The 16,538-nt window shown below is 33.8% G+C and overlaps 1 protein-coding gene and 2 non-coding genes across 5 annotated transcripts in view; all 3 read left to right on the top strand.

Moving 5' to 3' along the window:
* LOC132702588 (uncharacterized) overlaps positions 1–16,538 on the top strand; it is a 219,228-nt gene that overhangs the window by 186,527 nt on the left and 16,163 nt on the right. The gene's annotated exons all lie outside the window — the stretch shown is intronic.
* Trnaq-cug (transfer RNA glutamine (anticodon CUG)) lies at positions 150–221 on the top strand. Its single transcript has one exon. It is a non-coding gene; the product is annotated as a tRNA-Gln (tRNA).
* On the top strand, positions 1,527–1,598 carry Trnaq-cug (transfer RNA glutamine (anticodon CUG)). The gene has a single exon. It is a non-coding gene; the product is annotated as a tRNA-Gln (tRNA).

The raw sequence follows: 16,538 nt of genomic DNA, 5'->3' as shown, positions 1-16,538 counted from the left end.
AAACATCCAAGTCCAAAGATTTTTAAGTGTTTTAATTCAAATATTCATTTAACTGATACCGTTGTCTGCGCGGGTTTATTTATAATTAACAGCATGATGCCGCTTTAAATTGCAATTGCATTTTTTTCGCGGCATTTGTTTGTATGTGCGGTTCCATGGTGTAATGGTTAGCACTCTGGACTCTGAATCCAGCGATCCGAGTTCAAATCTCGGTGGAACCTTTGGTATCAACTTTTTTGTAACAAAGCAATGAAATTGTTAAATTATTAAAATTTCATTTAATTAATTAACTCGCCAATGACTTGCACGGTAAATATGTAAAAGTTAGCAGATGTTTTGTAAAAAGAAAGACACTTCCACCTACCAAAACTGCAAATCTGCTTAATTTTGATATAACTCCTGCAAAATCTCAGCCGAAACATAAAAGATTGAGTCATAAAATATTTCAGCATCTTAAAAGCACAGTAGTCATTTGCCGAATTAATACTAGGGCAGAAAATCGGTCCAAATTTAAAAATTTAGTTTCAAGAGCATAAATGCCTTTTTTGAAAAAAAAAGTTAAAACACAATTATATATGTTTATTACATATATTATATACCAGGTTAGTAACATTTAAAAATACTAACAGCAATGTTGTCAGATTTACCACTTTTAGTTTATACGACGTCGTAATTTTATTTTAACTGGAAAGCCTTATTTATTTTATTTGAAAATTTCCATAGCTAGAAAGAGAAAACTCAATGTCTGAACACGAAGAATTCAAAAATTGCTAACATGTTGTGAAATTTACCTCTTATTTTATTTTTTACCTATTTGTTTTTGTTGCAATGAATTGCGAAGTTAGACGTGAATCATTGAAAAAAAAAACCCAGATATTGAATTTTATAAATTGAACTGAGGTGGCTTTTACTTGATGAAAATCTATCTATCAATATAAATAAGAACTAAAAGTTCAGATTTTCACGAAATTATATATTTTGACATGACAATTGTTTCAACAACACCGTGTCTTTATCAAATATTTGTATTAATATTAAATATTTTGATTGAATTTTTTCTTTCCAGCATTGACAGTTTTAGAGATATTTAAGCGTTCCGATAGCTACCACCTATGTATAGATAAAGCACGATTTTTCTTGCTAAATGAGCTAACATTGAGAATTATATAACCCTATTTTTGTATGTTTTAATAGAGTGTATAGAACTATCTAACTCAGAATCAAAGTTTAGACAATAAAAAAGAAAAACAACAAAGCTGCTAATATTTTTACTATTTTTCACTCCAATATATAGAGACACAAATTATAAAATATATACAAATGCAGCAGCTACAAAGTGCATTAGTTCAGTATAACTAAAATGTTCTCTAACATTTTAAACTCGGTACGGATACTTTCGCGAGCTGTTTTAATTCAAATATTCATTTAACTGATACCGTTGTCTGCGCGGGTTTATTTATAATTAACAGCATGATGCCGCTTTAAATTGCAATTGCATTTTTTTCGCGGCATTTGTTTGTATGTGCGGTTCCATGGTGTAATGGTTAGCACTCTGGACTCTGAATCCAGCGATCCGAGTTCAAATCTCGGTGGAACCTTTGGTATCAACTTTTTTGTAACAAAGCAATGAAATTGTTAAATTATTAAAATTTCATTTAATTAATTAACTCGCCAATGACTTGCACGGTAAATATGTAAAAGTTAGCAGATGTTTTGTAAAAAGAAAGACACTTCCACCTACCAAAACTGCAAATCTGCTTAATTTTGATATAACTCCTGCAAAATCTCAGCCGAAACATAAAAGATTGAGTCATAAAATATTTCAGCATCTTAAAAGCACAGTAGTCATTTGCCGAATTAATACTAGGGCAGAAAATCGGTCCAAATTTAAAAATTTAGTTTCAAGAGCATAAATGCCTTTTTTGAAAAAAAAAGTTAAAACACAATTATATATGTTTATTACATATATTATATACCAGGTTAGTAACATTTAAAAATACTAACAGCAATGTTGTCAGATTTACCACTTTTAGTTTATACGACGTCGTAATTTTATTTTAACTGGAAAGCCTTATTTATTTTATTTGAAAATTTCCATAGCTAGAAAGAGAAAACTCAATGTCTGAACACGAAGAATTCAAAAATTGCTAACATGTTGTGAAATTTACCTCTTATTTTATTTTTTACCTATTTGTTTTTGTTGCAATGAATTGCGAAGTTAGACGTGAATCATTGAAAAAAAAAACCCAGATATTGAATTTTATAAATTGAACTGAGGTGGCTTTTACTTGATGAAAATCTATCTATCAATATAAATAAGAACTAAAAGTTCAGATTTTCACGAAATTATATATTTTGACATGACAATTGTTTCAACAACACCGTGTCTTTATCAAATATTTGTATTAATATTAAATATTTTGATTGAATTTTTTCTTTCCAGCATTGACAGTTTTAGAGATATTTAAGCGTTCCGATAGCTACCACCTATGTATAGATAAAGCACGATTTTTCTTGCTAAATGAGCTAACATTGAGAATTATATAACCCTATTTTTGTATGTTTTAATAGAGTGTATAGAACTATCTAACTCAGAATCAAAGTTTAGACAATAAAAAAGAAAAACAACAAAGCTGCTAATATTTTTACTATTTTTCACTCCAATATATAGAGACACAAATTATAAAATATATACAAATGCAGCAGCTACAAAGTGCATTAGTTCAGTATAACTAAAATGTTCTCTAACATTTTAAACTCGGTACGGATACTTTCGCGAGCTGTGGAACTTGAGGAAACACTGCTCCTGGATTCTCCCTTTGCCAGATTTGGACTCTTTGTTGCAGGGGAAATTCACAACTATTGTATCCCCAAACTTAATTGCCAAGAGCTTGAAATCGCTGAAATGCACAAAACATATTATTTTAACAAACAAAATCCCACACAATTATGTACCGGGTAGCCAATTTTAAATAAAATTTATTTTCTCACAAAAAAACTTGAAACTCGATATTTTGCTCGAGTTGGATAAACTTGTCGTTTACTGGATATAATGGCTAGTGACAGAATTGACTTCAGGATTTAAGTTAAGTGCATGCAGTCTAACAATATACAGGGTAAGTCGAAAACTATAAAACTTGAGTTATTTATGAACATTCAACAAAATGCTGTCAGGAAAAGTTGTTTAGAATTGGAGGTCCCTATCAAATAGCAAAGCAATGTTTGTGTTCTTAAAAAAGGGTTAATAACTTGTTTTTTTTTTTGCATTTAACCTGAACGTATTTATAAATTAAAAATAAAATGGGCACAATTTTCTCCAAATTTAAAAATATATCAAAATTTTAATTTAAGTTTTGAGTAATTATTGTTTGTTTTTTTTTTTTTTTTCGTTAAAAACTCTCAGTTTTGACTCGTTCAAATAATTACACTATCTTATTGTTCTTTTTAGTTTACTTTATAATGTTAGAGTCAGTGTTATTTATCAAATATATTTATTACTTTTGAACTGCTGAATACGTGGCCTCTGGAATATAATTAACTTGATTTTGAATCCGGCAGTTTTGCGATTGAGTGAGAGTAGCCACTGCTAGACTTCGCTATTCAGTAACGGGAATTGCATTTGCTTATGGATATTTTATTTGTTAATAAAACGGTTTATTATTATTATTATTATTAATATTTTACGTAATCACAAGCTTCATGTGTGTTGCAATGATATTAAACACGACTGTAAAATTTCCAAATAATTCAAACAATCAAGGTGAAGTGTCAGCAATAATAATAGGCATATTGAAAAACTCTAATTTCATTCAATTTATTTTAAAAGTTTTGTTAAAAAACTGCACAAATTATGAAATGGAGAAATTGATAATAAAATTAAGTACGCTGATGTCAGCACCTTGGAAGAAGTAATAAAAACCGATTTAGATCTTTAATAGGAGTGGCTAAAGAAGACTATATATAATAACAATTCTTTTGCTTCATTGTGGAAATAAGATAAATACAACAGAGATAGATGAAACCCATGCGGATCCACATTTGAAACAGTTTTAATGTTCAGATAGAATAATCCTTCCATCAAATTTAAACAGAATGTCCCTTTCATGGAGAATAGACTGTGTTTGTATGAAATGAATACTAATTCAATTTTAATTAATTAATTATAGCCTAATAATTCTATAATACACTAACCGTCTAACCGTTGCTGCTGGCACAAATGTTGTCAGTATTAATTTTTTTTTTACTAAATCCAATCTTCCTTAATATTTAAACTTTCTTATTGCTTTATGAATTGTTTAAATAACAAAACTTATATATAATTCACTTCGGTACGGTTTGCTACTCGATATTAATGTGCCACTGTCAAATAATCGACAGTATCGGATATTAAACTGCGATGCAGAAGGCGAGGAGAAACCACTGCATTATGTTCTCAAGAATAGCCACTATGGATATAAGTACTAGTCAAGAAGCGGCTCCGAGTCTCCGGCGTCCCTTAGATGGGATAGGGGTGCGAAGAATCCCCGGGTGGAAGTCAAAAACTGTATTAAAGCGTGTCGCAACATGGAATATTAGAACCCTGTTTCAGACCGGAAAGTTTGCAACAACAATAGGAGAAATGCAAAGACTACAGATACAGATACTGGGACTATCGGAAGTACGCTGGCCTGGCTCAGGCATTTGCTATCAAGATGAAGCAATCTTCTACTATTCTGGTGCAAACAATGGTGATCACAGTAATGGAGTCGGCATTATCCTAAGGAAAGAACTAAGACACTCAGTGATAAATTTCATCCCCTATAACAACCGCATGATGCTACTACAAATTAGAGCAAATCCCTTAATATAAATCTGGTACAGATCTACGCTCCTACAAGTGGGAGTAGCGAAGCGGACATAGAAAAGTTCTACTCAGATCTAGAAGAACTAACAATAAATATTAAGAAAGAGGAAGTACTCATTATAATGGGCGACTTCAATGCAAAGATTGGAAATGGTAAGGTTCAAGACTGTGTTGGTAATTTCGGATTGGGTGCGAAAAATGAACCTGGAGACAGATTGGTGGAGTATTGTCAGGAGAAAAACCTAACAGTCACAAATACATTCTATAAGCTACACCCTAGAAGATTGTATACTTGGACGGCGCCGGGCGATAATGATCTTAGACGAATAAGAAATCAGATCGACTTTATAATGATTAATAAACGTTTTAGAAATGGAATACAAAGCGTAAAAACATATCCAAGCGCAGACGGCAACACAGACCATAACCTTTTGCTGGCCAATATAAAATTCCGCCTAAAGAAGCAAAGTAAATATAAACCGCCACTCAAGCTAAAAGTAGAAAAATTTCGAACCGAACAATATAAACAATTATTCAACAAGAACCTCCATGAAACACTACACGAAGGGAGTAACTGGAACGATATGAAAAATGCAATATTAAAAGCTGGGGACTAAGTCCTCCGAAACATCCCAGTGAAACCAAAAAAAGAATGGATGACTCCCGAAATTCTTATACTTATGGAAGATAGAAGGAAGCATAAGAATAAAGACTGAGAAAGATATAACAACATAAATAGACAAATAAAACGTGACATCAAGAGAGCTAAAAAAGAGTGGCTGACACGCGAGTGCTATGAATTGGAATTGGAGGAACTTCAGACCAAACACGACACATATAATTAACACAGGAAACTAAAAGAACTATCTAGGAAAACTAGGAATAACACAACTTGCATAAGAAGGAATGAGCAAGGTCATATAATATTAGACGAGGAGGAAATAAAGCATTACTGGGAGAATTACATTAGACAACTATTCCACGACGACCGAGACAACATAGAAATAACAACAGCAAACCAGCGAAACGACTGCCTCGAAATACTTTTTTCCGAACTCAAGTATGCTCTAAAAAACAGTAATAATAAAAAAGCCGCAGGCCATGACAGGATGCCAATCGAACTCCTGAAAGCACTCGATGAGGAGAACATAATCAGGCTAACACAAATTTTTAATGATGTGTATAATTCCGGAAACATCCCAACAGAATGGCTAAAATCAACTTTTGTTCCATTACCTAAAAAGAACAACCCAATGTCAGGCCATGATTACAGACTTATCAGCCTCATGTGCCACCCCTTGAAGGTCTTGCTGAAGATTGTCCAGAACAGAATTTATAAGAAACGCTTAGAACAGCTTGACAAATCGCAATTTGGCTTTAGAGGAGGAATGGGGACAAGAGAAGCGTTGTTTGCAATGACAGTACTTCTCCAGCAGAGCCGAGAATACAACAAAAGTATATATATATATATATATATATATATATATATATATATATATATATATATATATATATATATATATATATGTGTGTGTGTGTTTTATAGATTATCAAAAAGCGTTCGATAAGGTGCAACACATGAAATTAATAAATGAACTGAAGAACATCCAACTAGACCAAAATGATATAGACATAATTAAAAGCATATATTGGCACCAGACAGCCAATAATAGTCAACAACTTGGAGACGGATGAGGTACGAATCCAGCGAGGCGTTAGACAGGGATGTGTACTCTCACCGGCACTCTTTAATTTATACTCTCAGGTAATCTTTCTAAAGGCTCTTTCGGACAGAGAAGAGGGAGTTAGGATGGGAGGAGAAATTATCAACAATATACGATTTGCGGACGATACGGTAGTCCTGGCTGAGTCCCTCGAAGACCTACAATTGCTGGTGGATAGAGTTTACAACGAAAGTCGTGCAATGGGGCTCACAATTAACATAAAAAAAACTAAATTTATGGTTGTCTCAAAGAACCCGGCCAGGCAACATCAGTTATACATAGAAGAACGAGCTGTTGAACAAGTCGAAAAATACAATTTTTAAGATCAAGAAATAAAGGTCAGAATCGAAATAGCAAGACAATCATTTCTTGGTTAGAGGAAGATACTCTGTAATAAAAACTTGTGTCTCAGTTTGCGATTGAGGTTCGTCGAATGCTATATATGGTCACAATTATTATATGGGGTAGAAACCTGGACACTAAAAGCACAGATCATCAAAAAACTGGAAGCCTTCGAGATGTGGCTGTATAGAAGGATAACAAAAATTCCCTGGACGGATAGAATCTTAAACGAAGAGGTCTTACGAAGAACTGGCCGCGGTAGAAAATTAATAACTTTAATAAAAGACGCAAAACCGCATATCTGGGGCACATCTTAAGAAATGATAAATACCGTCTACTACAAACTATTATGCAGGGAGGACTAGATGGAAGAAGGAGTATCCGAAGAAAAAAGAAATCCTGGCTAAGAAATGTCAGGGACTGGACCGGGTTGAATGTGGGGGAATTGTTTCATGTTGCGAGGGATCGAGAAGCGTTTGGAGTAGTGGTCGCCAACCTCCAATGAAAGGGAGAAGGCACTGGAAGAAGAAGATATATAATTCACAATTAACATAAAAAAAAACCAAAATATTCAAATTTTTACCATGCCCTCAATTTTAGAAATACAAATGCAAAATAAACAAATTTCTGACCAATAAATTTCCTTAATTCAAATTTTGCTTATTTGTTTCATTCATTCTTTTATCGACTATAGTTGTAATTTTTACGTATATTCGTATTACAATTCATATAATTTCAAATGTTATATTTACCTAACTAATATTATTTCCTTGATTGGACTAGTCCTTTTCTTACAATTATTCTTTTAAATTAAAAAATTTAACCTTCAAAGTTATTAACAGATTTATTTCTCATTTTTAATTTTATAAACTGTAAATATGATGTAGACTCCTTTAAGTTTGCAACTTAAAATCCTATTTTCTATAGTCTATATAGTTTATTAAGGAATATGCTATATTTATAAATGAATTTACACCTAAATTCAGCCAATTTATTAATTTCAATTAATTTTGTTTTTAGTTTTGGTTAGTTTAGTCTTTATAGTTTAGTAATAGTTATAGTTAGTTATAGTTATAGTTTAGTCTTTATAGTTATGCCGATTAATTGGTGGATTTGGAAATTGATTTGCGCCTATTATGCCCAGTCCCAGATACAGCTTTTCCTAGTATAAATAATATAAGTTTTTGACTTCTCCGTTCTTCCTAACTAACCTTTCTTTCAGCCTATACTTAGCAGCAATTTCCTCTATTATCGGAGCTATTAACATAATATACGTATAAAACAAATTTCTTTATTTACTTAAGGTGCGGGTATTACTGCTCTCTTCTTGCTTCTCTCCTTACCTGTCCTTGCAGGGACTATTACTATATTATCAACTGATCGAAACATTAATACTTCATTTTTTGATCCACCTGGAGGAGGAGATTAATTTTATACCAACATCTGTTTTGATTTTTTGATCATTCAGAAATTTGTATTCTAATTCTACCGCAATTTGAGAAAGAAAGAAATAAAAAAGAAACTTTTGGAACTCTAGGAATAATTTAGGAAGGATTTTTAGTCTGAGCTCATCCTATATTTACCATTGCTATTAGATGTTGATACGCGATCCTGTTTTTCTTCTGCTGGCATAATTATTGCTATTCCAACTGGAATTAAAATTTTCAGGTGATTAGCTACACTTTGCGGAACTAAATTAAACTTTGAACCTACTACTCCTTGATCCCTGGGATGTATTTTTTTATTTACTGTTAGAGAATTATCTGCAGTAATTCTATCAATATTATTTTTCGGGATACATATTGGGTAGTAGCTCATATTCATTATAGGAGCCGCATTCGTCATTATTCCAGGATTTATTCACTGTTTCCCATTATTAGTATCTATTATTAGTATTTATTATTAGTAATTCACTTTATCATTATATTAATTAGAGTTATTATTCTTGCCTGAACATTTTTTAGAATTAAGAGGCATACCTCGACAATACTCTGACTACCCGGATTCATTCACTGACTTATTTATTATTTGGGAAAGATTATCTCTTGATGGACAAAGATTCCATTAAATTTAAAATGATTAGGGTTCTTTCCCTTTTCTTTTATATTAGGATTTAATATCCTAATATAAAGCTAATCTTTTTCTAGAATTGTCTATTTGAAAAACCTTAACTCTACAATTTTGATAAAACTTGAAACATAGTGTCATGGCCCGCCGAAGATAGATAAAAACACAGAGATTTTAGAAACCGAAGGCGTAAAGTAGCTGGGAATAATTATTGACCGTCATCTCAAATGGAACTTACAAATATACAATGTTGTTAAAATATCAGGGGTACTTTGCGAGACTTGTTTCACAACTTAAAAGTTGATACGCACTTGTCCAGGCACACCCGTCTGATGCAATTCTTGCTTTGGCTATGGTCTGTTCATAGAAAGTGACCAATTGCTTTTGAATGGGATTATCCAAGGGTGGTCATTAACATACAATGCAACAAGATTATTACTTAAAGTTTCGAAATTTCAATTCAGGTAAAATTGTGGTCCGTAATAGAAAATAATTTTACACCTAACTGTGTTTAATATTCTTTGGTTTGGTATACTACTTAGTTTAAATTTATTAGTAATCATTCTTATTTCGTGTGTAATACAGCGTGTGTTGAATCGTGTGCGAATTATGCAAAATATGGGCGAGTCTAGTGTATCTCAGGAGATGCTTCCGCCCAAATGTAGAAAACACTATTCTATTGAGACTAAGTAAGTTATAAACACTATATATATTTGACTCTCATTGAACGCGGTGCCAGCAAGCAAGCATCTTTAGAAGAAACGGCCACATTGACGAAAATTCCAACATCAACTATATGGAAATTTGCGAATAATCCCATTTCAGTTAGGAAAAAAAGGAGCGATGCTGACATTTTCTCGAGTGTAGATGAAAGTGATCAAGATATAATACGGCATAAAATTTACCAGTTATACGAGGAACAAAGCATGGCTACATTAGATATCTTAATTAGGAGGCTTAAACGTGGCAGGACTACCTTATGGAAGTGTATTCAACACATGAGTTGTAGATTTAAAAATGGCTACTGGAATATCTAAAAAAAAATAGGATTTACAGAGAACAACAAAGGCCAATTATTTACTTGGATGAAACCTTGTTCGACACTTATGATACCCCGAAAAAGGGTTGGGTTGACTCAACTGATAAGTGTAAAACAAACGCGCCATCAAAAAGAGGTAAAAGAATAACTATTTTGCATCCTGGCTCTAAAGGTGGTTGGATTCCAAATGGACTTTCTATATTTGCGAAAAATATAGAAGATTCTTCTCTGGATTAGCATGAAGACACCACCGCTGATTTATTTGAAAGTTGGTTTAAAAACAAACCAGTTCCAAACATTCCTCCTAATAGAGTAATTGTAATAGACAGTGCAAGTTATCACAGTAGACAGTTGACTAAAACCCCTTCCTCATGTGACACAAAAACAACAATCCAAAACTACATGTATAATAACGACATTTATTTTCACCAAGATTATACCAAAAAGCAATTAATTGAGGTTCTACAAAGCTTGAACATAAAAAATCTAGAATATACAGTTTTAAGGCTCCCACCTTACCACTGTATATTTAATCCCATTGAACATATCTGGCACCAACTGAAATCTGCCATTCGCCGTAACAATGTTTTTCCCCGTTTTAACTCCAATATCCTCAAACTTATAGAAACCGAAGTTTTTAACATCCCTCCACAAAGTTGGTCAAATTCTGTTAAATATATAGAAAAAGCAGAACAATCGTATATCCATATTGCAAGTAATATAGAACAAATAATAATTAGAACAGTCGATGATAGCGATAGTGATACAGATATATTATGTGAATAATTTTAAGTAATTTAAGTAGGTAATAAAAATAATTTGTAATTATAGTTAAATACATACATAAGTAAATAAATATTGTTTAGTATCTTTCCTAACAAAACCCCAAATAATTAAATTATAAGCAAAGTATGAACCTGTTTGGCCATATTTCATTCTTACAGCTTGCCGGGGTCTTTCAGTTAGTCACTTTCTTATATCTATGAACAGACTTTGCAGTTGCCGAATATCAGTAAACCATCCTAGAGATAATACAAAAATCAATTATTAAAATAATATATAGAAAATATTTTAGTTAATCTAGTGATGCTTTGTTTCGGGAGAGCAGACTACTAGACAGGCGGCAGCTTTACATTGCTAAGAATATGTACAAAAAAAGATTTTATTAAGGTCAGTGGTACATAACTACAATACAATACAATACAAGTAGTTATTTTGCACGAAGGCTATATAATATGCTTCCGGATCATATCACTGCTATAATTGTTTTGAGTTAAATATTTGATAGTGGCAGAAAAACTTAACCTGATGAACTTACATATTTAACATAACTGATTAATTTGCGTATCTATTAATTATTGTTTTGTATTATTGGTTTTTATTTAAGATATTATTGTTATTATTGAAAAGTGCGAAAAGCTGGAAAGGACATCGGAAATGTTTCGCCTTTTTGCGTTTTTGCCACGTATGGAGTGTCGGTGGTCAGCTAAGTATCGAAAACAACAGATTATGGCTCAGCGAATGCCATCCGATCCAATTAAATAATATTACGTTACCTTGACTATCGTTCCGGAAATTTGGCCGGAAAATAGACAACGCCGTATCTGTTTTCGTTTAATTTTAGTCGAATCGTGGGTGCCGATATAGAGAATCGTTTCCTATTCCACGTAGTCGCGAATTGTGCGGAAAAACGGGAGTAACGTTAGTGACCACTCAAAAACGCGCCTGAGGTTCTACTAATCTAGGAGAAAAAAATTAATACCGGGGCTTGCGCGGTCGATATGGCAGGGAACTCGAAAAATAATGAGTCGAACTACTCGACGTTTCGTCGTATCGGCGATCTGAAGAATCAGAAGCACGAAAGGAGAAAATGCCCGCGGTTGTTGACGGAGGTCTGTTGTTCTTCATGCTGCGGAAAGGCGAAGAGAAAAGGGACCGGAGAAAATCGGGAAATTCTCCTGAAAGGGCACGGAGGTAAAACTCGATTTAAACTGACACGGGATTCAGATTTAACGGCAACATCGATTAAGAAATTTTGAACGGTAGATAAAGCAGATAGGTAGTTCCTTTAGAGATATTAGGAGAAGGTATAGTTCACAAGGTTTTACTTTATTTCGTACTCATAATCTGCCACTTTTTCTGGCGATAAAAGCGAAAGATAGAGTTAATAAATTATCACATAAAACCACCGTAGATAAAATATATCATCAAATTAAAATTGTACCCTTGTTTTCCTTTAGATATTACAAAATACAGGGGTGGCCGAATGAATTTGATACTGTTGTGTTGACTGAAGTTGAATATGCTCACATATAGATAAGGTGAGCCTATTGTGTATACTTGAACCAGAAATATAGTTCTTTTACAACCGAACTGGTAATTAACTTTGCCTACTGTTTGTTATACCAAAACTGCAGCCCCTTATAGAACACCCTGCCGAACCCGTAACCATTCCAGGATCGTCCTAGGAATCTATCTACCTACACTAACAAGATTGATTTCGAAAAATCATGGCAGTGCGAATCGTCTGCGCCGTACTATGCGGTACGCAGTCTACAAAGTCACTATGAAACTCTTTATTTTAAATGCTTTTTATCCTACAGGAACGCATTGTTTTTCTATTGTGCTCCTGCGGACCGCTATGGAACTTTCGCAAAATCGATGTAATTTTATTGTTCATACACCACGTCTTTCAAGTCTCGCCGAACTTCAAAGATACGGCAAAGTTTTGTAAATATTAAAATTTTTGATATTTCGCGAACCCTGTATGATAGATCAAATCTGAAACTCTCTCTCGACACATTTAGGATACTATTCAAATGAAATTATACCATATTTAACGGTTTTGCATTTATCGTCAATAATTTACTCACAAAAACTGAATTTTTTAGCATCTTTTAGATTTTTTGCCCTTAAACGAGACACTCTGCGTATAATTCAAACAACGTTCGACATAGAGGTAATAGCCCCGGGATTTCCCATTTCTCCTGGTATATGAATTTTTTCAATAGAGCAAATGGTTGTGGAAAAAATACCATTTTTCTGAAACCATGTAGTAAGTCGTAATAGTAAATGACGTCATCGCGTTTAGATTGACGGCGTGAAATGGTGATTTTCATTTAGATTTTTTCAAATATCTCCAACAGTGTATGTGATAGACAAAAACCGTAAACACAAAAGTTGTAGCTGTCCATGTGGCCTATAACACTGTTTAAACCAATTGGCCATATTTTTCACGAATTTTGTTTTACGGCTATTAATTTAAGAAGAATGATTTTCAGTGTCTTTTATATTTTTGTCTATAATTGAAAAACCCTGTACATAATAAAAAAAATGCTTGAAATAGAAGCTATAGTACCGAATCTTCCGCGTCTCCTGGTAAAATAATTTTGTTTTTTCTGGAAGAAAAAATAAGAAAAACTAAAATTTCAAAATAAAAAGAAAACTACGTAAGTCTTGATTGCTCCCAGTTTCCACGGTTTAGATGTGGGTGTGGACTTTCACTTCTCTGCTAAATTTGAAGTCGATAGCTACAAATTTGAGACATCTATTACATTTTTGAATGTATCACCCTGTACAATATGTGAAAACCTAAAATATAGAAGTTTTAGCAGTCCATACGGACTATTTGGTGAAAAAAATGGCAGCTGAAACACAGCCTTCTAGCTATGGTCAATTATCCATATAAGGAGAACCCAATTTTCAGTTTTTTGCAATTTGCCGGCGCACCCTGTACATTTTAAAGAAAAGACGCGCGTCTTCTGGTTCAAGAATTTTTTCGATCATCTATACCGTTTTTGAGAAATGAATTTTTTCTCGATACACTGCAAATCCGGTTTTGAAATTTTTAAAAATACTTCCCGACCCCCAGCCGCCCCAATTTCCATAGGTTCCGTCAGGAGACTAAACTCTATATTTGTGGCAATTTTGAAATGGATAGCTGCAAATCTCGGACACTTATCCTGCTTCATAGCGATGTACGAAAAACAGATGAAAATAGCCAAAAAAAGACGGACCCCAATTTCCAATCGCGGCCATTTCTTATGGGCTTATGTACCTCGTGGCTTCAACAGTTCCGAAGTTATTTGCGTTTTTATGAAGCCCGTACAGAGAACGGAGAACGGACAAACAGACAAAAACAGTTTTTTTTTTTCGACGCTGATCATTTGTGTACCAATGGGGGCCCCCTAGGACATCCCGTTGCCGAGATACGAGTTTCGCTGCCAAGCGCGTATACTTTCGAAAAATTCGATTTCATCGAGTTTTCGAAAGCGGAATATAAGTATGTTTTCAATCTTTTTCGCCGAGCAATTCTTGAATCATATAGATAAAATGGAATTGGTACAAAATAACAATTTATTACGTTCTACTTCATTACATTTCTACATAGTATCATTATTAATACACAAAAATTAAATTTAATAATAATAAAGTATCAGTTACCTAAAAAATTGTCACTATCGCTACTATCGTCAGCTAGTTCAATGAGCAACTCAGCCACTAATCGTTCTTGATATAGTATGTTAAGCAACAAGTGGGGTAAACGGCATTTGACTCACGAGTTTATTTGACACGAGCGGAGCGCAGCGAAGCGAGTTTTTAATAAACGAGTGAGTTAAAAAATTTACCGAACGTGTTGCATACTATACTTTTTCTACGACCGTTAGTTTTTGGGTACATTTTCGCAAAACAACACGAATACATTCACTGACATTACCGTCAGAATTGACAAACGTCAAAATTCAATATTCAAAATATCTCCGAAAACATCCGATTGCTCCCAAATCCGTGCGGTAAAATCCCGGAAATGTCCGAAGTGGCTCGGATTCATGGAAAACCAAACTGACGTGGTTAAGTGACGCTTCCCGTTCGCTAGATCGGTGGGTAATAAATACCCCGCAGCATCAATGCTTAATCGAATTTAAAACGGTCCATTTACGTTTCAAATAAAAATCTCAAGTTCCTACAAATAGTCGTTACGGTCCATCTCAAATAAACGAACGTCCTTTTTCCCTGAATAATCCAAAAGCTATTTAATTAACCGATGAAATTGAGGTGATGAATATAATCAAGAATATAAAGTTCAATGCAACTGGCATTACTTTAGTGCAGCATTGTATCACTAATAAATGTATATTGCCCTCATATTTTCCTGCCAAGTGGAAGCAAGCAAAAGTCTAAAATAAAAAGTCCTACCGAGTATAATCATTTGCGTTCAATTAGTATACTGCCCACTATGTCTAAGATTCTGGAAAAATTATGGTAAACCAGATGAGAGGTTTTCTAAAGAGTTATGACATCCTGCCCTCAAAACAGTCAGGGTTTAAATGGGGTTGTATAGGTTATGAAGAAAACAAAATTATTTCATTGGTTTTGCTTGATCTGAGTAGATCGTTTGATGTGATAAATCATAAAATTCTCGTATCAGTATTACATTACATCGGGTTCAGTGAAATGGAGTTTTTAACTGATAGGTCACAAGCTGTGGTTCTTGACGATTTAACTTCAATTTCACTACCTGTTAGAGTGGGAGTGCCTCAAGGCAGTATCTTGGGCACTCTACTATTTTCGATTTTCACGTGTACATTTATTAAATCTTTACGCAGAACAAAGTGTCCACGAAGTGAATATCTCTAATAACTCTGATTTAAATAGATTCTATAATTGTGTCACCGATCATATGTCAAAGCTTAACCCTAATAAATCATCAGTGGTACTGCTTGGTAGCGAGGGCCAAATGGATTATATTAAAAATCGCACATCATTTTCTATTAATCAATCGGTTCTTCCCTTCGTTAAAAGCTGCAAGAATGTGGATCTTGGATTTAGATTCTGGGTTGAAGTTTAGAGAGCACGTTACTGGTAAATTAAAAGTTGCATACAGTACTTTAAAGCTAATCTACGGTAATCGACATTATCTTTCACAAGACTCTCTGTGACATACTGCTTTTACCTCAATGTTAATCACTGCAACAGTGTGCTTATGCCTTGCTTAAACAATATCGAGAGGTTTCGTATACAAAAAGTACAAAACTCCTATTTTAGACTGCTGTATGGCGTTGGACGTAGAAATCACATTACACCATACCTCAGAAGGCCAGACCATATTAATAGATATAAACCACCAGTGCGTAAATATCTGTGTTATAAAATTCGGTTTCGGACGGATGTTCAGAATTTAAATCTTCGCAGGCGGGGGGATCCTTACCCTACCGCAATATCGAAAAGAGTATTTTAAATTAATTAATTCATCCTACCATGTCGTTGCTAGCGTTGGGAACGGAATTTAAAAAGTACCTAACCGATGGGCAAATAGCTCATTAGCAAGCAAGACTCTAAACTTCCGTTTCCTTAATATTTTATCACATACTTTCCTAAATCCTAAAATTAATCCACTCATCCGCCTTGTCCACAATGAGATCGAGAGTGGTACCAACGATTGTTGGGACTATGGGCATGTTCTTTATATGTTCATATATTCTTTATCTATAGCATTTGAGAAAATCGGACCTGCAGTCTACTT

Source organism: Cylas formicarius, unplaced genomic scaffold, assembly GCF_029955315.1.
Source record: "Cylas formicarius isolate icCylForm1 unplaced genomic scaffold, icCylForm1.1 PGA_scaffold_5__7_contigs__length_24384050, whole genome shotgun sequence".
In the NCBI taxonomy this organism is placed as follows: domain Eukaryota; kingdom Metazoa; phylum Arthropoda; class Insecta; order Coleoptera; family Brentidae; genus Cylas; species Cylas formicarius.
The sequence above is the reverse complement of the archived record's forward strand: the minus strand, read 5'-3'. Positions and strand labels throughout refer to the sequence as shown.